Source organism: Pomacea canaliculata, linkage group LG3 (assembly GCF_003073045.1).
Source record: "Pomacea canaliculata isolate SZHN2017 linkage group LG3, ASM307304v1, whole genome shotgun sequence".
Classification (NCBI taxonomy): Eukaryota; Metazoa; Mollusca; class Gastropoda; order Architaenioglossa; family Ampullariidae; genus Pomacea; species Pomacea canaliculata.
This window is the reverse complement of record NC_037592.1, coordinates 7,207,825-7,230,142: the sequence shown is the minus strand read 5'-3', so window position 1 is coordinate 7,230,142 and position 22,318 is coordinate 7,207,825. Positions and strand designations below refer to the sequence as shown.

The window sequence follows — 22,318 nt, the reverse complement described above, 5'->3', positions numbered from 1 at the left end:
ATCATGACTTGTATTCATTATCGTCCTGTACTGTTTCCAAACTGTTTTATTTCTTTCATCTTAGACTCCTCCTTCTTTGTAGCCTCTCCTGCTTCTCCTGTCACGTCTTCCCCGTTGAGACGTTTTCTGTCTTGAATTCCCTCCTTCTGTTTACCTGTGGACAAGCGGTTTACCGGTCCAAAGCGCCGGCGGTCTAGAAGGAGAGAGAGAGAGTCCACATGGCAACAGCATCAACAACCGCAACAGCAACCGCAGCACCAACAACATCCTCGGATGCGCTGCCACGTGCGCATCTGCTGCCTCTTCCCTCCCTCTCTCCCTCACTCCTCCTTACCCATCCAGCCCTTGGCTACAGAAGAGATGCGCGGTTATTGATCTTGCGGGCAGAGCTTAGTATATAGCGATTGATCAGGACCCGCTACTTGCATTGGCACACAGTCAGCAGCAACACCTCCACTCGCTGACAGTCGGCTGCACAGAAAAGGGAGGAAAAGAGAGGGAAAGACAAAGCAGCAGACGTCTCTCTCGCTTTCAGACCGGAACACCGAAGATCGCCCCGGGCCAGGAGTCTGCCGAAGCACCTACCTCGGTCCTTTGTTTATTTATTTGCGATCCAGCCAGTAGCTCTTCATCTTCCACAAAACAAAAACGTTGGTCAGTTTCGGGCCGTTAAAAAAAGTGTATTGATGACGTCAAGAGGGGGATGTTTCTGAACAAACTGCCTGGATAAAAGAAAAACAGAATGTGAGTCTTCGGTTGTCGCCAAAGAAGGACATCGCAAGAGAGATCCAGGTAAGGCGCTTGTTGTTCTCTCGTTCAAGCTTCGGAGCCTGTTGCTATGATACAATATTTTTAAAAATTTGTATGTCCACCCAGAAAATCTCAGTTTATCGAGAAGATGGCTTTTTGTTCATCCAAAACAAGTCAAACGAAGTGTTTTTGTTGCTTCTCAGACAAACAGTTTTTTTCTTGTTTGTCAACATTGACGTGCTCTGTGTCTATCACGCGTTACCTCGCGAGACTGAACAGAAGCTGGTTCTGAAAGGTGAAGATCTCTCTTGGTGCTCTTGGAGAAAAAAATAAATAAACACAAACAATCCACCAAAAAATAACTGGTGGTGTCATGGCGAAGCTAATTCATGTTCCATAGAATTGATCAGAGAGAAAAAGGGAGAGAGGGAGAGAGTAAAAAAAAAGAGAATTCTAACGGTCGCGAAACTGTGGAGGAAAGGTCAGCAGTAAAATGAGTTAGAGTAAAGGGAAATAACACTCACTTGATTGCTTTAAAGGGAGTTTTTCTGAGTTTTGCTTCGTCTGGTTTGTTCTACCACCTCACCCCTCCTACCTCTTCCCTGTAAAAATAGAAAAACAATTGTGAAGTGAATCTGTCGGTGAACACCCTCGGTGTGGTTATTTTTAGCCCAAGAGACATTCAGTGGCGATTTGTTTTGATGTACAACACCATCACAGATGTACATTCTGACCACATTCGTGTGTACTAACGTATTGCTCATTCACTTTAAAAATGGGGACGTAACTCATGCAAGGGATTCCCTGGTGCAAGAGTTACGTTTCCCTTCCTCTGAGTGTATTGCTCGTAATACTAATCCATGCTGTAAACTTGCATTACATTTTTCTTTATACCCATATCAATAAAAGGGTGTGCGAGCGATTCTCTTGCTAACCAAGAGACAAACAATCTCCATCATCCCTCGCTGGGGAAGAAACCCAGAAGATGGCTCAGCAAAAAAGAAAAAAAAAAATCTCGATAACCACGAAACTAAGAGAATAGCAAATAACAAAAAATCTTACAAAACCTCCCTAATTCTTCAACTAAAGTGATATCAAATATCTGTAATAAGTTACCCAGAAGACTTTAACCTTTTAACCCCAATAATTCTGTTTAAACACCGTGGTGTCCGTTACCACTATAATAGCAGCCACCAGTGGGTATAATTTGTTCCTTATTAATTACATTTTCTCTCAGTTTTACAACACAGTGTTAACATTACATGAAATCTCCATTTGCCACCTCGCGACAAGTCAGCCAGGTCCTTCCTGTGCTGGGAGGACAACCAGTGTTTTGCCTCTTCCCAATTTCACATGCTTGCTTTTTTCATGGTCTGCTAATAAGATCGCACATTTCTTCGAGCCCATGACAGCTGCAATTGCACGTGGGCACGTGAGCGGTTTTCAGTAAACGGCCGGGGAGATGATGGCGGACAGGGGAAGGGGTAGCAGGCCGGGGGATGGAGGAAGAAGGGGTGGATAGAGAAATATCGAACCGAGCAAGGCACGAAACTGATTTCGGCAAGAACGTATTACTCTACAAGGCGATACTCCACACCTCACTTCCTTTTCCACCTTTTTCAAAAGTCCACACTTACCAGCCTGAGACATTCACACAGCATCACCTTTAACTGATTGTAGGTCGGAGTAAGTCATTGCTAGAAACTATTAAAGTGCGCATGCGTGTTATATGAGTATATTATATAAATAAATATAATAAATAATAAATAAAACATAGCTTATTGCCGAAACTTCATGTTCCTTGACCAATAATGTAAGATGGTCTTTTTTTTCGTTTTATGAAGAACTCGTTCAACTATAAAACCCATTTCCTGATTTCAAGTGCAGTTTTATAGATTGGTTTTTAAAGTCAGTATTGAAATTCGTTGTTGACATGACTGCTGATTATTGTGGATACACCACAACATTGGATCTGGCAGCCAGTGAGAACCTCGAGTCCCGAGCTTGTGGAGCAGGAGGTCCGTAGGCCTGCGTTTCTCGCCGTGTCCTGTCGGCGGTTACTAATGATAGCCTAATGCATCCTGGCATTTGACAGTCCTCTCTTCTGCATCATGAAGGCGGAACGTGTGATTCTGACGTTCCATCGCCCACGTTTGGTTCTTATTTTAGACTTTTTGTTTTAGAAACCCAATGGCATGCAACTTCCTGCATCAGTTGTAAGATGAGGAGTTCACGCTTGTGTGCGTGTGTGTGTGTGAGCGCGTAAAGAGAAAGAGAGCAAGAGAGAAAGAGAGAGAGAAAGAAATATGTTTGGATCCTTCAATGACAGGCGATTTCTACAATACATGGAATCCATAACTTTTATATGTAAAAATTTTCATCCGCGCTTCGTGACCAGTTTTATCCAATCAATACCCGCGGCCGAGAACCGACTGAAAAAGTGGCCCAGTAGTGGAAACGGAAGGAGAAATATAGATGTTTGTGAAATTTATATAATTGCAGGTCTTGCGGAAACGTGTTAACAGCATCCTCCTTTCAGGCGCGACTGGCACGGTGCCAGCACTGGAAGGTCTAACACGTGACATCGGGTTGGAGGGGAAAGGATATAAGAGGACTATGTAAGGGGATTCAATGGATGATAAGGCGTTAGAGAGATGTCAGTTGTCAAAAAAGTAGTTCACCGTGTTGCGGAATGTGACTGTAGTCAGACTTAAAAATCGAACGCCAAATCACTTTCAAGTGCCTGACATCCAGTTACCCTCGGTGTAGTAGGCAAATAAAACCTTGTGCGCAATTTCCGGTGGGGTAGTGGGGTCTGGGGACGGAATTTGTTTTATTTCGGCGCTGCCCATTTGTTTCGCCCTCCATTGTCGCTTTTTCTGATTGCATCAGTGACTGATTGGTCTTGCAATCTTCCTGTCGTCGTCAAGGAGATTATCTCTCCTGGCCAGTACTCCTCTGAGTGCATCACACATAGCTGTAACGTGTTGGAGACTGACAGAGGAAGGATATTGTGACAAGCTGAGGTAAAATCTAGGCACGAGCGACTATTTCTACAATGGCCGCCACACCATGGACCATGAGCTGTTACCTCCGCAGATGTGAACAGTTTTACAGCTCTAACTCTGTACACCACTACTGCGAGTAGCCTCAACTCTACTTCCCAAGTGCAAATAAAAAAAAAAAACAGACCTTGCTGGACTGTGATTACTCCATGTCCTAAATATTTAAATTTCGTCTTGGACACGCTGTTTGTTTTCTCAACAAGTGATTGTAGTCAGCAAGATTGGCTTTTCCATGATCATAGCCTCCTTTGCTGACACGGTGTCAAAGCACCGATTCTGTCCTTCCTGACCTCGCCATGACCCGCTCCTTGCCCTCAAGTCCGTCGTCCGACCCTTCGGGAACTCTGCATCCTCTGGATGGCACCCACACGTGACCAGCTCCCCCTTCCAACACACACACACCCTTCGCTGCTCCGCCATGTGCGCGCTCTGCTCTTTAACTCTTGTCACGCGCCAAGACCACCGCCAACAGAATTCCTTCCGCCGCTGGAATCAGACCCCGTGTTCTTTGAAGTTAAAAGCCAATAAACTAAGAGCACATAAAACCCAGGTCTCCTGGTAGACTGAAATCCAGCATCCTCGGCCTTGGGGGAAAAAAGGAACGCCAATCAGCGGGAAACCGGGTGGTTAATTACGGCCAACTGGAGATTGCAAAGGGCTGTGTCCTTTCCAGAACAACAAGACGGGCGGGCAGGGGGTAAATAGCCAGCAGTGAGATGCGCCACCCCCTTGTCCTGGCTTTCGTTTGAAGCAATGATGGCTTGTTAGACCATAATGTTCCGCCGTGCAGGCATTATCGTTACAGATCTCAGGAATATTAGCATGAAAAGCAAGGATGATTGCCATGGAGATGATTAAAGTGACCGCCTTTCTATTCCTTCATAAAAGAAGTCATCAAAAATGGCGATCGATTTTATTTGTTCCCTCCGAGCGGAGGCGGACTCGTCCTTGGAAGGAAACGAAGAGAAATGTGATAACAAGATCCGAGCTTTTATGTGTACTTCCTTGTGAGGAATAATGTATCTATTTTGTCTCATTGAGGACTGTGGGTTACCTAGCAACGAAATGTAAACCTTATTATCTTCATATCTCTGCATTCTTCTCCTAATACCATCAGCTGATCCAAGAAATCACTTTTTATTTGTTTCTTTGTGAATCTATCTAAATTAATGATGCTTCGTCGAAATATTTTATTTAATCTTTCTTGGTTGGTATTCAAGAAGCACAGGGCCAAAACTAACAGCCGCTCAGAGCGCTTTTACTCGAGCTATAAATAACCGCAGACGACCTCGCTGCAGCGGTAGTGACGTCATGGGTCGTGAATTGTCTCCCTGGTGCACCTCTCTTGCGCGGTGTGTGGCGGAAATGCGTATGTCTGACTGTCTTTCAGACCGAGACGCCGGTCTAACTCGATTAACAGTTACTAGATGGCGTACCTGTTGTGCTTGGGTCTGAAATGTGCAACAGCCTACAGCCGGAAGCGAGTTGTTCCCCCTGGAGGTCATGATGGGAGGGAAGATGTGAGAGGGAGGAGGAGGAAGAGACCCTCGTCTGAAATGTCTCATCTCTAGAGATGACTACGCATGGTCACGTGAGGAACTATGCAGCCAGACCAGCCTTTGTGTCATGGCTGGATGGATGGTCGGACAATAGTGGGTTCCCCCCAACTCCCCAGACTTACAATTTGACGCTGGAACTGACAGACACGGGAAAGATGTTACTTCTCCTGGTATTCTCACCTGATATCTGACGTTCAAGGCGAAAACATGAACTCACCCACTGATTGACATTGCCACGTGTTTCAAAGAGATGTCCATGGTTAAGAAATCCTCTGAGAAAAAGATGATGACGATTGATTGTGATCTATAATTATTAATAATAAAATACTAATAGTAATGTCTCTGACGCAGAAAGAATGACCTTTCGTGTCGAAAACGAAACACCCATTGAATATCGTTTGTAACGGGGAATATTTAGATGAAGTTTTGATCAAATTTAACATGACAGTTATATAACGGCATGCCCCTTGACACGCGTGAGTGTTCGCTACAGAAACCACATGTTGTTTTTATTTTTATTATTATTATTATTATTATTATTATATAAAACCTTTGCCAAACTTGCTCAAACCTGCCTCTAGTATTTGTCCCGTCACGAGGGCTGCTAGACAAAGCTTGCAGTCAGCACACGGCTTTTGTCACACGTGACACTGATCGCCATATTGAGGGCTTGCAATCGCCAGGCAGGGTCTCACAGGAGTGCTATACCTGTCTGAAGACACGGCCTTTCGGAGTTATGTTCGTGCAATGACGCCATTCATCTCAATAAGCGCTCGGCTTGCACAAAATGGCGGAGATGGAGGCTGGTGATGAGTGACAGTGACAACCATAACGGTTGCAGCGGCTGAGAAGGTCATGGCGAGCACCTTTAAGAGGCTGAAGGAAATGGCTTTGCTGACATTCTGGCCTTTTTGGGAAGAGAAAAATTGAAGAGGAGGGAGGAACACTGACACAGAGAGAGGTGGTGGCTGTGGGAGGGGAGGGTTCAGTTTTTACGAGGTGCTACATTCTCCATCCCCATTTCCACAAGAGATTTTTCTTTTTACAGCAAGTGACACCTTTTACTTTATTAACTTTAGCGAAAGTCCAAAAATACTGCACGCGAAGATTGACTGTTGAGCGCCGAAGGGTACTGCTGCTGCAGTGGTGCAGGCGTGGGGCGATCGCTAGAAACATGTAGTGACGTCACGGATCATTTATTTCAGTTTGATTTGTGACGTCACATGCGGGCCCAGCGTCTACTCCCAGAGCAGCAGCTGGCTAGGGGTCGGGAATAGGATTGAACAGAGATGGTGCATTATGGGAGAAGTCTAAGAACGAAAAATATGGTCACGTGCGCCTGCCATATTGGCCGTGACATCACTGATGTACATCTACAGTAGGATGCGTGGGCTAGGATAGGGGAATCCATGCATCTAAATATTTCCTCTCTTACATTGTTTTTGTTTGTTTGTTAATATTTTTTTTTTGTTCGTTGTCTTCTGTTTCTTTTTTACTGTTCGTCACGTGATAAAACCTTCTCTCTCTCTCTCGCTCTCACGCACACACAAACTCCTAGTAAAGGTCAGCCTGCTGGTTTATGAATGTAGTGGCTGATGCGTTGGCGTGGGTGACAAATGTCGGGTCCGCTCGTGGTAAATCTTTCTCTGACTTGTGCCGGAGGCAGGAACATTATGGCCGCGCAATATTAAACCATAACTCGTGGTATCGCTCAGAGAAAGTTGTCGGCCTTTGGGCGTGCAAACAGTCCGCTTGACAACCCCCTGGCTCTGGTAACTTTGATCCCAGTCCATCATAAATACCATATCAACAAAATATACAAGGCAAATCATCTTTACATCTTTGTAATTATTTCTCGCAATTCATTTAATGTTGCTGTTATTGATGTGAGTGAAACCCTCGTTGTACATTGTGTCGACATCCACACGATCATGTGCGATTATTTGAGTACAGGATCGATGACTATTTATTGTAAGTTATTGTTGTGTATGGATGTATGATGTCGGTGTGTGTAAATCCTTTAGAATGATTTTGGGGAGAATGTGGATGTGCAGGTCTCCTCCTCTTACAATCCTTTTGTTTGCTGGCTTGATGGCTCTCTTTCACACACACACACACACACACACAAATATCCTCTCTCGTGCGCTTGCATATATATATACAAGCTTGCAAAATCATCAACTACACTCCCTATCCTCTTTTTTAGCTTCTGCCACCTCCCTCTCCATCCCAGGTAGCAGCCCACACGGCGGTGGCACTAACCAGACGACCCTCCAGCTTCCTTAGCATCCTTGTCAGCTGGGGCCGGCAGCTGTTTGTTCTGGAAAGGGTCAGTTCATTCGATTCCAGGCCATAGATCAGGGAGGCAGGGGGATGTCCCCCCATTGTGCTGAGGCAAATCACTGCTAATATTTGAGAATTACGCGCCGAGCACACACCCTCGCTTCTGTTATAAGCATCGCAAATAAAGCTTTCTGGCTACTTTCTGCCCACCCGTAAGGAGCAGGCTGAATCCACTCTGGGTTTTGTTTCCTTTGCTGCTGGGAAAGGATAACAATCTGTGAGAGAGAGAGAGTTTGTGTGTGTGTGTGGGATTGATTGAGAGAGAAAATGTGGCAGCTTCCAAGAAACACCCGCACAACTCCGAAGAACGGACAGACAGTTGTTTATGCCGACAGATGGGCCATGAGATCCTCTGGAACCAGAGTCCATTACAAGCTGCTAGCTGAATGCTTAATGCCTAGCAGTCAGCTAAGCTGGCAATATTTTATAAGCACTTTAGCCATTCATCTAGTGACTAGCGGTGAACATGGCCACAGGTCGGACATTCCACAAACGTGAGAGTAACTGAGAACTGACCCGGGGTGGTGGTGGGTGGGAAGAAAAAAAAAATGCCATCAGCAGCAAGAAATAAGTTAAACTATCACAAACTAAAAAAGAAAACTTAGTCAGCAACCAGCTGGCGTACTAATCTGATGACCAGGAGATGCTCTCCTACAAATGGATTTCATTTCCTTTTTCTGTAATTTTTGCTTCCACAACCACTGACATCCTCACCACGATTGTAAATCCTAAGAAAGAGGATTAGGATGGTGGAGACTGTGAAATGTCGGCCATTGTGTACAGGTAATCGAGCAGCAGGCAAAAATAGAGCAAAAACACACAGTAACCATAGTAACCATGTAACTCAAGGATACAAATTGTGTAAACGCTTCAAGGACCTATTGCATGGAAACTCCCTATAATTAACGGAAAGATTTCCCATCTACAGAAACCTAATTGTGTTTTGGGAAATGTTTTAGGCGACTGATGTTTACCGATCAGGTCTGCTCCAGGCACAAAAAAACTGTTAAATATATGAAGAAATCAAGAAAAAAAGGTGAAAAAATGTCATTAAGCTGGTAAGTCTGAATATCAGGCTAGAGATCCTTAAGAAATCGAGGGACGGACACAGGTTATAGACAAGACTATTAAATCATATCATATCATATCATATCATATCATATCATAAATCATATCATTCGCTATACATGTATTTGTAATGCTCATGTAAACTACTTTGCCGTTGTCAGTATGATAAATGTCAAGATGTCTTTTGAAGATACTCACATTGACAACTTCACGTGCAAGATGGCCTGCAGCGGCAGCTGCTTGATCCTGACGACGATTATGCCAACGTCATCACGATAAAAAAAAGATGAAAGAGGATATGCAAGTAAATGTCAATAAATGTGACCAAAAAAACAAAAACTCGCCCAAAAGCAAGAAGCACACAGCTACAAAATAAATGGCAAGGTTGTTATCATCAGGGCCGCCAAACGTGGATAATTGAAGCGCGCGCCACCAGGACTTGCAACATCCTGGAAGTAGGCCGCGGGTGCCTGTCACACCCGACAGCTGAATATCAATTCTGAATTTTGCTGTTTGCCATGTAGGTTATATCTCAATATTTGTGTCAACACCTTAAATTAAAGAAGGTGGGAGCCATTGATAGTAAGCATTGTATAGATAAAGATTTGGCTAAGACGGTGAAGCGAGGCAAACTTCCGGTTCAGGAACAAAGAGCATGAGATCTTGTTGATTATTTGTAAATATAAGCTTCTAAATAGAAGTTACCAGTGAACACTGAGACACCTCGATGACTTGAGATGTCAGCCAGCCAGCCAGCCAGCACTCTCGGGGTTGCAGTGAGCTGGTGAGTAAGTGGGTGAGTTCGAGTGCATCATGTAATGGATTTATGTGCTGTGTGTAATGGAAACAAGCTAATAAGATTTTATTATATTAATATAACACTCACGGAGCACCAGGTACGATTTGTTTTATGTAACTGTCATTTGATTGGAGGAGAGTTGTCCTGATGGAATTTTCCTGGCGATTTGTCTGCGTGACAGTTATCTGGCGCACACGTGCAGGCCTGTCTGTGCACGAGATGTCCTGCACGAGCAACGACCGTGTGTGGGAAGCAGCTTACATTTGTAAGACCATGAGGCCAGGGTGGGAAAGGTCCTGCCCGCGGGCCATGTAAGTCATTGGATTATGCCCGCCAGGACAACCGAAAACTTCAGTAAATCTATGGTTTTTTTCTACAGCAACATAAAATATACATTAAGAGAATAAGAAGAACAACAAATTTTGAGGGCTAAGGAATGTCCATATAGCAGGACAGGACACATATAGACATGACAGGACAGATGAGTATACCTCTCATCAGCTGTCCTAGTCCTCTGTGGACGATTTTGGAGAATTATGCATCCATGTGTCCCTTCACCCCTAAGCCAAGGGTAAACCACTTCCGGTTCGATGTCGGATGTTGATACATCGACCATGTTGGCTCATGAAATATTTGTAATAAATCGTCGACCTTGCTGTATACATTAGTGTTACAAGTATCATCATGATCCTTTTATGGCGGAACCAAAATGTAATAGCTGTCATGAAGCAGTTAATCAGAAGTGGATAGATAGTACCCGAGTTCTCCATACACCCTGCCTCAAGCTCTGCAAACAGGTAGGTTTAGAAACTTTTAAAAAACGAAAATGTGTCCTTTTCCCGTCTTCATATCCTCATATTTCGGCAAAATATTAAAGTGGGTTTGGACAAAGCTTTGACTATATTCTATATATCTTTTTTTTCCCTTTAATTGCAGTTCGGCTTCCTGAAAAGAACTTATTGTTGTAGGTAAGGGAAGTCCCAGATGCACATAGCTACTAACCACCTCCACTTTTTTTTCTCCAGTAGCTCCTTTTTTCCATCGTTCTAAGAAACCAGTTTTTCTAAAAACAACCACTTTATTTTTACCATAGTTAATTTCTAGCCCAGCTTCTAACATGACATGAACAAGGCAATTTATAGGGTTTTGAAGACCCGTCGGTGTACTTGATAATAAAATTAAATCATCTGCAAACATAAGGATGAACAGTTCCATCAGATCGGGATACAGCTGAACCATTTTTGCCCCCGGGAGATATTTTCTCAGCTATTTCGTTCAAATAAGTGAAAATAATGTCGGGCTAGCTAAACACCCTTGTCAGACTGTGAGTGTATTGGAAAAAATCTGAGAGCTTTCTGTTCATTCGAATGCAAGCTTTTAACGAATCATACATCGATATTTTGCTTTAATAAATTGGCGGATGTTTCAGAATTAATTGTGTCAACAACGTTGTGTGCTGAGCAGAATCATAAGCCTTTTTCAGTCTACAAAACAGTCACAGAATTTAGCAGTTTTATTGAAATATTTTAAAATAACAGTATGTAAGGAAAATATATTATTCCTTTGTTGAATAACTTAAATGAAACCCACGTGGGGTTTTTAGTAAACTTTGCGTTCTTTAAGCCAATAATAATCTCAATGTTAAAGCCTTGTATTGAATAGTAATGCAAAACATTTTCCAAACACACACAACTGTAGTTACTGGAACATTCTTCTTTTGGTCGCCATTATAAATGGGACAATTTACCTTTATTCAACATATCCGGGCATTGCCAGCTAGCAAATATTGAATTAAAATATTTAGTTTAAAAATTACTATCTGTTCCTCGGTTAACATCATCATTCCTGCCTGCCAGCAAGTTATATGTGCCAGGCTTACAGTTTTCGTACTGCTTTATCTCTCTTTTTCTAATGGTCTCGCTAAGCTCATCTATTCCAGGAAGGTTGTCAAAACCTATGTAATCTACTTCAAAAGTAAGAAAGTCATCAGCCTGAAAACGTCCCCAAATTGACTTATCCATTCATCTTCTGCAATTCTCGCACCAAATAGATGTTTATTCACTTTTACTCAGACAGGACTTCATTTATTCTCAAAACAGTTTTGGATTATTGAATTTCTTTGTCAAGCACTCTGAATCTTCTAAATCTCTTTTCTCTGTCATTAGTCTCCGGTACTGTCGCCTTGCCCTCACAAATTGAGGAGTCAGCTTAGCTCAGACGTTTGGTCAACAAGATTTGGTCAACTTTGCCTGTGATCAAACCAGTCTGACTCCTTTCTGTGGCTGCGTGTGAAATTGTTTTCCTCTGGTTGCTGACTTTAAGTGGTTCATCAACAGACCAATCCTTCGTAAACATTATGTTCTATCTCTGAAGTCGCACGTACAAGTTTCTTTCGAGGCTTCTTCTGTATTCAGTGCCACTAAAACCAAATTTATTTTGTCATCATCTCATCCTATCTTCTTGTTTACCTACGTTCTTTTATACGACTCACTGTGATATAAAATAACCGAGGGCAATGATGGTATTGATATCCTAGAAAGTGTTTTTTGTAGAATTGAACAAAAGACGTTTACCTCATCGTGGGAAATTAGTCTTACAACTTTAGCCACAAAGGTGTACCTGGTGTGTGGTGTCTTGGGTGCAATTAAATCAGAAGACTGACAAACGAAGAGGCTAATGCACGATGTTATGTGTTTAGAGAGAAAAAATTAAAGCAATGGCCCAATGATGACAGTGGGGTCAGTGGGGTCAATGAATCGTTCCGCTCTCTGTCTATAACCTGGGAATCAAGAGGGCAGAAATGAGTTATTGTGTTAATGAACGAAAGAAGAGTGGGGGTTGGAGGCAGAGATGGGGAAAGGCAACGCGTGCAAACGCTCACACACACAGAAGAACGGGAGAGAGGATAGAGAAAGAGAGATGGAGGGAAAACAAAATATAAAAGCACTGGCCTGTCACAAGATTTGTGTCCGTTAGTTTACGATTCTCTGTTATCTGCAAATTGATCGAGTCACCAAGTCCTCTATGGCCGCTGTCACGATGGATTGTGCTGAAAACGGCCTGAACTTGGAAGTGCATCAGACGCATTTGTGACCCCTTGCCCGTCTCTCACTGGCGCTAGTTCCGAGCCGTAGCAAATTTATTGCCCACTTGCCCAATTCTTGCCTGTGGGACTGCGCGTGCGCCAGACTCGCTTCAAAGCACTTTCCTAGAGTACCTTCAGTGCACGTGACCCCGGCTATGTACAATTTATCTTCACCTGGGGTATTTTGGATATTACAAAGCCATTTACAAGGGTATCAAACAAAACGCCTCTGAAACTCTGGGGTAAATTGCCAACCACTAATTAAGTCTTGCCTGCGGTATAATTCGTGCTCTGGAAAAACGCTTTCTGATTTGTTACTGTCTGAATTCACAGGAGAGTAAGAAATGAGGTTAGCTCTCATGAATATACAACTCATATTCCTCATTTTTCTCACAATTTCCGGACTTTCGCGAGACATTGGCCCCAGGAATCAGGGCGAGTAGGTGACAGTTATGATGTCTTGCCACTGCATGGGAACGTTCCAGAGCTCAAACATCAGTCACTTAAAGTCCTGCCATACCACTTACGAGCCCCCATCCCTGCTCTTTGCGAACAAGAGACTAACATCTTCTCTGAGAACGGGATCTTCTTCTGCCGTCCATGGTAGGTCCCGCCGGCCAGGTATTTGAGTCCTCGGATGTTTTCTGTCCTTCCCGTCGTCCCCGGGACTTTGACCTGAACCACGTGCACACCTGACGCCGGTCTCACCATCTACTCACGCTTACCTTTCGATGATCATTTCAGGCCTTCTATCTGACAAAATACTTCTCTACCAGTCGGTAAACAAATCCCTTCTAATTACTTAAGTGGTTTCTGGCTGTAGACCCGTCTGGCAATTTCAATCTAGACTTTAAATGTTGGAGAATTTTACATCCCGTCTACCACACGACACTCGCCTCCTCCCTTTCCTCATCCGCCTCACATTTTTTGCCCTCTTCACTTTCCTTCCCCTCCTCACACTTCTCACCCTTCACACTTCTCTGCTATGACTAGCACTCCATATCGCAAAAAGAGTTAGCCATGTGTGTCTTACATACAAGAAATGTTTTAAACAAAGTTTTATGTTTTTCACTAATGCAAAATTTCATTGCCTGAAAAATGAAACTGAAAGATCCTTTTTCAAGAACAGCATACTTGGCTGAATGACAGGTAAACAATGACAATGATATCATAAAAACCCTTTTGATGGCCTCATAAAAATCAGCTGCCAATCATCGTCCAGCCGACAAAACTAAATATCAGTTTCGCAGATAACCTTTATCGTTGGGTGTTATCAGTCTATCATTGACACTCTTGCCAATAATGTTCTTTCTGGGTGATTTCCGCAGAATTTCAACCCACGATGGACCAAATTTTCAGATTTTTTTTTTTTTTGTATCGATGCTTTTCTCACCTGCAAAGTGGAGGTGGGGATGGCTGCTTCAGGACTCTTCAGATGGAGCTCCAGATATTTTGTTTAGGAAAGGTCACCAGACGGGACAATCTCGCTCTCTAAGAAGAATTTTAATCTTGTTTGTTCTACATTCTCTGGCCTCGAAGAGTGAGTAGTTCTCATTTGTATTATACTCTAGAGCAGGGGTGGGCAATTAATTTTCCCAAGGGGCCGGATGAGAAACTGGGATGGTTCTAGAGGGCCGGACTAATATAGTTAACTCACTGGTGGGCGGCCAGCGGGCGGGCCGGTCAGAGACTTGCACATGTTCTCCATCTTGCAACCTGCCTCCTTCAAGCGATGGTGACCTAGGGTAAAGGTCAGGATCTGTTAAGGTAATGTGTTCAGTCATTTCCAGGAGATTCATTTGTGCCACAGGCACTCGCAGAACAGCCAACAAAGCATGATCAATCCATTTAAAAGCCCGGATGAAAGACGCAAACATCGATACGTTCTTCAGATTAAATCATATTATGTCCTCCTGCTTTTTTGCGCTCGGCCATTAAAGAAATATTTTCTTCTTTATATTTCGCAATATTGCTTATAATTTCATATTTTTATGGCTTGCCATCAGCAGAAAATTTGCCGCTAGAGAGAAATCTCAGGATTATGACCATCACGGGGTTTCCCTTGGTCTGTCGTATGTCTTCCTCATGATCATGGAGCTGGCAGCAGAGAAATAGTTGAAAGGTTCTCACATTTTGCAAACGTTTTGAACTCCTCCCTTCCTTCGGAAACCAAATCTTCACATGGACATTCACTAAACTCTTGATGGGAGATTGAAAACAAGCATCCAAATGCAAAGATTAAAGCTCTATGCCATGTTTAGGGCTGATTTATGTGGAAATATTGTAGAACCAACAGGCAAAAGAAGATACCCAAGAAGTATTTAAAAAACCCGAAGATCAGACGCTTATTGACATGGAAATCCAGCAAAACTAACGATCTCAGTCTCTCAATAACGACTTTTGTTGCACTGAGAAAACATCTATCTTGGACGGCCAAGCGTTTTTGACATAACCATTCATAAAATTCATTAGAAACACACTGGCGGCGAGGCTAGTAAATTAATTGTCCCCAAAATAATATTTTTCCGAAGCGATGCGCGTATTGATCTTGGCAGAAGGGGAGGAAGCTAAAGAGAAATGATTTTGCTCCCGTCTTCCGCATGGAGTGAAGGTGTGGAGCGGGGGAGAGCTGTTTGCTCAGCTTAGTTCTGTCGAGCTGAGATCGCCATACCCTCGTTCTGGCTAAACGCGGTTAATGTAACTATGCAGGTGTAGATGGAGTCGCTGGACATGATTGTGTTTTGAGGAAGCTTTTGAAGACAAGTTTCAATAAATTTCTGTGTAAGCCATTGGATCGCCGAGCTAGAGTTTAGCCTCTAAGGTGAACTTTGCAAAGATTTCTTTTTAAAAATAATGTGTTTTGTTATGCTAGCCGACATACTGTAATGTAATAGGCAACAGAAACAGCATCAAAAGTTCTCAACGAGGGGAGTAAAGAAAGAGTTTGGACAGAAACATCACTAACACTACAGACACCATCAATACATCCGAGACTACAACACCATCCGCCAGCAGAAACAACACTAATACCACATCCAGCGGTTATGGGCCTCGTTGCATGTGAGATCTTAAGTCGAATTTGACTTAAATCTTTTTTTATTATGTTTTTTTTTTTTTTTTTTTTTTTTATTACTTTTGCTTAACTTCCAGAAATCTCCTTTGGATAGTGTGCACGTGAGGACTTAAAAAAAGTCTTCGGGCTGAAGAAGGGAGCCGACTATTCAGACTAAACATCGACTTAATCTGACAGAAACCTGCGACTTAAGACTTACTTTCAAGACCTCACATGCAGTCTGACCCAGCAAAACATTTTGCACGTGCAAGCTCACAAAAACGTGGGAGTGTTTTGGAGAGTGTAAGAGGCTTAGAACAGAGCAACAACCCATTACCTTAAATACAAGTTTTTTCCTTTTTTTTTCACCCGTTCTTGGAGGAATCGTCAGATCGTCCAACCTGCACACGCTGCGTGTCATGGCGAAGTATGTCGTTGTCCCCAGCAGTATGATTTCACAAAAATATTTCTAGGCTCCTAAACTGTCTTAATGTAATTCGTTTCCACAAATAACACCCAATACTTTCAGGCTCCTTCGCTTTTTGCACTAAAGCTTATCAAATCTCATTTCAGGTCCCATTTAGCATCACCTGAAGGCAGTTATCTTAGCGGCTTCAAAAGGAATCGTGGCTTAGTGCTGTGTAAAAATTTGATATAATTTGCGACAGAAAAAAAGTGGTTGGCGCTCTGTGGCGCTGGGCTTGATGACTAAATGAGTGAAAAAATAATTTCATAATTCAATCGCCTAGTCACAGGCGATGGTCTGTATATGGATAGGAGCCTGGGGCTATCTGCACAACATGTTCTTATAACTTAAATAGTTGTAAAGAAGCAAATTCAGAAATGCTAAAAAAAAAAAAAAAAACCAACTCACTTGTTCCATTCAGATGTGTTGCACAAGCGTATACGAAAATTGGGCTAACGGGAATGAAAGTCTGGCTTCAACAGTTTCATCTTCTCGAAAAGAGTTTTTTTTTAAAGTTTAAAATTGTATGGTGCACTGTGTTTTATAAAACTGATCAACTAAAAATTTGAGAATTCAAAAATCCGTTGTGCAACTGGCCCCTTGTGTGATCGATTCCAGCCAGTGCTTCGTTATATGAGGAGTGCTCGGACATGCGCGAACACAGCTCACACGTGCATGCGCGTGCTCGCTAGCAAACCAGGCGTCGATGAGGTCATCGAGATCATCCTTCACGTCTTCGCCTCGGACAGTCACGGACTTATATAGGTGGACTGCTGTCTGTCTGCCGAGACCAACTCAGCCTCTTGCGAAGTTCTCCGCTGTTAGTCTCGGCGAGCTTAAACAATGAATGTGACTAAACCGGAAGCTTTGTACACACCTGCCTCGTTTTAGTAAATTGGAAAAAAAAATCATCTGCCAAGCAGTCCAGTCATACAAGTTCGTGGTCAGACAAGCTGCTAGGTGCAAAACTGTTCCGGATTGACTCCAGTGAAATTCGCTCCACACTTGTAGTTAGTTCAAGTGACGATGCTGTCGTTTGAAACCATCTCGATAACAGCTTTCGATTGTTCCACACCATTTACAATCCAGCGATACTGTCGTCAAATGCCATCTCCTTTACCTGATGTCATCATGCGCCATCTTTATGTCTGGTTTACAACCGCCCGCTGTGCATACAACACTTTATGTTGTTAATACACTGTTGACTGTACACTGGAGCCTCACAAGCCAGTAGTCAGGATCAGGGAGCACAAACTCGTTTTTAAAATAAAACATGCCTAGTTCTTAAGCCCTTTTTACTCAGTTAAAATAAAACAACCCCAAAATAGTTTCAGTATAATGACTGAAATAAGAGAAAGATTTTGAAACCTGCAATTTTTTAACTGTTTTAAAATCGTTTTTAAGAAAGATAAAATTGATTTAAGCAGGTCTTCGTCACAAATAATTCCTGTCAGCATGTCATGGAGTAAAAATGTCTTGTAGAAGACAGCAGGGAAAGGGAGGGAATCTTTTCAACGACAGCATTAGTGGAAGGAAAAATTGTTTACTCGTCGAATTCAAGACAAACATGACTAATAAAATTGCGTTCGTGCACAGATGATCATAGTAACAACAGTTCTAGTCAATGAAATATTTGGCCAAGATATCATGATATCATATTAAAGTATCGTTTGCAATTAAACATTTAATATGAAACGGTTCGTTTGAAAAATAATCTCCGCATGCTCGAGCTCAGTACTTTCACCAAGTGTGATGAGATCATCCTCTTGAAACCTTACACCGATGAAACAATTTATCGTCATTATCTTCCACTCTGTTGTCTATTAACACATCTATTTTACTCTGACACTGACTGATAAGTTCTGTTGTCGCTGTTAAAGCTCAAGTGGAGTTTTTTTTTTTTTTCTTGTGATTGGGTAAAGATATGATTTCTAAACCTCTGGGTGAATATTTTCGTTCTCGAGATGCACGCGTACAAAATCATTATTTACTGAAGGATGCCAGTGACATCTGTAGCGTGGAAACATTTGTTCTCTGAAGGTCCACTCACTGGAGAGAGCTGAGACCATAATATTATTCACCATATTAGGTGTGTCTAAGTACAGCCTTGACGTCACGAGTTTGACTTTTTTGCGCGTGCGTGTTGTTTGTAGGAGAGTATCTCCAGAACGGAAGCAGGGTATTCATCCATATTTGGAGAAAAAAACCTTGCGCGGAGCTTTGCAGAATCATTAGAAAAAATGTTGCATTCAACTGGACCTTTAAAATTTTTATTTTTTTAGCAACAGATCGGAGCTGTTTTCAATTTATAAGAGAAAAGCACTTTTAAAACATTGCTTAGAAGCCCTCGCATTGCATCTAAACGACTTAGAAGGGAATTTCACGTTTTCAAAGTTGTTTCTATAAAGCAGGTTTTTTAAGGTTCAGAAATGTGCAGTTCATCGGACCCCTGAACTTTTGCGCAGTGGCAAAGCATAATCACCCTCCCTTTTCCTCTACCCCCCCCCTGCTCTCTCCTCTGTCCTTCTCTCTCTCCCTCCCCAACTCGTCTCTAGCTCATTTTATAGCTTGCAATGTCAGAGTACAGAAAAATTAGACAAACGCACAAAAAAATGTGGAGGACGAAGTGCAAATGTATTTCCGGACAACTACATTGAAGGCCACATGGACCGCGTGCCACTAGACTCATTAACCTCTTTCTTTGCTTTGTCTGTTTTATTCGTTTATTTGTTCAGCTGCCACCCCTTTCAGGACCTCTAGAACCCACGCATTTTGCCGCTGGTGTCAATTTTTTTTAATGCGGTAATTATGTAGAGTTGTGCTTTACTTAAAGGTTTCCACGCTGTTCTTTTGATCATGAAGCTGTCATTCAGGTAAGATAGCTTTCAAATTTTTTTCTTCTCATCCTTTCATCTTTGGCTGATGCATTTTTTTTTCTACTTTTCATCCGCGCTCGTCTTTTTCTCCTTCACTCCATTTTCACCCCTCCACCCAACCCCTCAGCTCCACTCAGCCTCCGTTTTTATTTTATTTGTCTTCTGTGGGGGTGTTTCACCGAACATCCAACACCCACTTAAATCTGTACTTTTTTCGTGAGAAGCTTCGCGAAAATGAGTGAAAAAAAACCTCTTTCCTTTTTCCACCCATTAGAAACAGGGTACTTGATTTTATCAAGGGAGGTAATAACGGGGGCAGGAGAGGGTGGGGATCTGCTTTACCCTCCCCCCACTCCATGCATCGCCCTAGACCTCGTGAACTCTGACAGTTCCTACAGGTCGTGAGATGTGGAACCATCAGGTCTCACTTCCACAGAAATGAGAATCCGAAATGAGAGTGAAGTCGACGCAGACCTCACATCTATGTAATCGCAAGATGGCGCAGACAGTACAAATTAAATGGTCTAAAATAAGAAAAAAGTGGTGCAGACACATAAATCAGTCCAGGAACATAGCAAATGGCATAACAGACGCTCAGATCAATGTTAGACAAAAATTTGATGCAGAAAACAGGCAAAGATGAAAAGTGACGGAGAGCAGTCACCCTCTAGCCAGTTAAGTCAAGGGACACCACTCTTCTTTCTCTTTCTCTCTCTCTCTCCAACGGCTGGCTAGTTGGTTCTTGGTGTCACACGCAACTGAGGTTCTGACCTGACCTGTTCGACCAGTAATCAAGTTTTGACGACTACAGGAATATTTCCGGAGGTGAGATGTGAACCTCAAACACAACATCCTCCCGAGTGCTTTACCTTTGTGCATATCTGTCGAGAACTCAGTGTGGCAAATTGTTTCACCAATAGCTTTGTCTCAGAGAGAGAGAGAGAAATCTATTTGCCCTCAGCAGTCACGAAAAAAAAAAAGCCTTTTCGTCCATTTGTCCAACATCCATGACATTTGGTTTTTGTTGCGAAAACGTCTTCGACATCAGTGTAACTCTTCAAGTGCCTGAAGGCAGGTCTGCTAAGAGATTGGTAACTCGAAGCAATAATAAAATTGCCTCTAGAAAAACCTCGTCAGCCTGCACGACCAATACACAGAAAGCAGGCGCTGGTTGTTGTCGACCACCGAGGCATTTAACTTTCTGTATTGGGTTTGCAGTCAGATTCCAGGAACACGACAAACACTTCATAACCGTTCCTTAGCCACGCAAACACGCCCACACCTGTGATTGATTGAGTAGGTGAGTCAGCTGATGATATTTGGGCAAAATCAATGAGTCACAATGCAAGTTATCAGCTACTAAACATTGTTCTGAACCAGGCTCCCCAGATTTCTTTGCCAAATGTTGAGAGACAGCGAAGACATAACTCTTCGGACAAGAAAAGACACATAATCATCTTTTTTAAAAGATTCAGAGTTGTTTTTTTTTTTTACTCTTTTGAATGAACTCGGACAAGCCACCCGAATAAACACGGACGTGATTTTAAGCACGTTTAACCGTCCGCTTGGTCGGAGGGACCACCTCTTCATTAAGATAGTGTGCTTCGTAAAACACGTTTTGCCATATGCACTACTTTCAATGGTTTCGAGAAGACGGGAGTCTTTTTTTGCCTCCATTTCTTTTTCTTTCCTGTTTTTCTCAGGCAGATATAGAGACGAGAGATTGAATGTGAGAGTGGGTAGGGTGGGGTGGGTAAAGGGAGCGAACCCCTTCCTTTCTAGCCTTTTTAAAAGTTTTGATACAACAACTTTTTTTGAGACCATCGAGTAGCTGACCTTTGGTGGATGATGAAACAGAGAGAATTTGGCGAGAAGTCGATGGTGGCTCCCTGCTCTTCGGTGAAGAGGCGTTTGTGACGTCACCAAAACCAGTGCAGGTTAGTTTTTAATGGCGATCAACGCCAAAAGTCGTTGCACCTGGGTGTGGTGTGCGCACCTGGAAGTTGCTGTGCTTTTGAAACGAGAAAACTTCAATGGCTGTTGTGTATAATGTTTTGTGTGCTGTCTCTAGTTTTATATCTGGTGTCAATATTGAGCCGAACCAATATGTTTTAATTTTCCCGGAAATTGAAATGGTTTGTGTTTAGAATTCAATATACCTTCCTCTGTTCTTCTCTTCTCTTGGGTTGGTTGTTTTTACAGAATTACGCCTGGCTGGTTGTAAAACACCAATTATCTCCAATTCTCTTTTTCCTTCATGAATGTCATCTGGTTTATATTTTAATATGATACATTATGTTACTATTCAATCCATTTAGACACTGAAGGTATGCAAACATTTGTATTTAAACATATTTTTACACCCTTTTCTCGTTCGTTTTTTTCCTCCTGATCTCTCGTAGAGTGTGGCAAGAGTGGCAGGCTGGCCTGTTTGTCAGCCACATGCCCTGAGGCTCGGTGCCTCGCCAGTCTGGCACTATTAGACTACCTGTTCGTTACCCGTCCCCAAGCAGCCCAAGGCGGGTTGTAAATCTGATTTCTGTGCGGATAAATAAGGTGATTACTGTCTAGATCGACGTTGTTAGACGGGATGGATGTGTTTCGTCCGCCCCCAGACCCTCCGTGTTAAAGGGATTAAATTTCAGTTCCTTTAGCAGAAGAGGGAGGCCAGTGGGTTCCAGCAAACAACCGACTGTGTGGAAACTAGCATTGTTAGATTCGTACTTTGTCGCCACTGTCCTGTGGGTTTGATTAATAGCTACATTATTCTGTCTTTTATTGAGAGGTGTCTCATAGGTATCTATCCGTCTTCTCGGCTTTAATGGCATGCTGTTCACGCCACTCATATCTTGGCAACGGGTTGCTCCAGTATCCTCCCACAAAACAGAAAGAAAGGTCAATTACCAATTACAGCATAGTAAGTTTGTCTGCAAGTCTAGACAATGAGAGGAAAAATTTTGTATTTGTTCTTCGTTATTTGCGATGCCGGACGCCCTCGCCATACCATATAGAACCAAAGTATCGTTATGGACAATAATTATTATTCGCCTTTCTTGTCCTTCAGTCCTGATTGGTTGAAGATGGTTTCGTGTCACAAGAGTGACATTATAAAAAAAAAAAATCTGTAGACGAGATTTGAGATGGCAGAAAGGAAGAAAGTGTTACGTGGTTCGTTGGTCACAGCTTCAGTGATGTGCACCGATGCACCTTTGTGTTCCTTCAGTTGATGTCGACAAGGCAGCCGACGCCAATGGC

The 22,318-nt window shown here is 42.8% G+C and overlaps 1 protein-coding gene across 1 annotated transcript in view; it reads left to right on the top strand.

The window, feature by feature from the left end:
- Positions 1-314: 314 nt before the first annotated feature.
- Positions 315-22,318, top strand: part of LOC112560086 — a 62,992-nt gene continuing 40,988 nt past the window's right edge. Inside the window, exon 1 of the mRNA XM_025231658.1 lies at positions 315-792. The gene's annotated coding sequence lies outside the window, so the exon portion shown is untranslated. The remainder of the gene's footprint in view (positions 793-22,318) is intronic.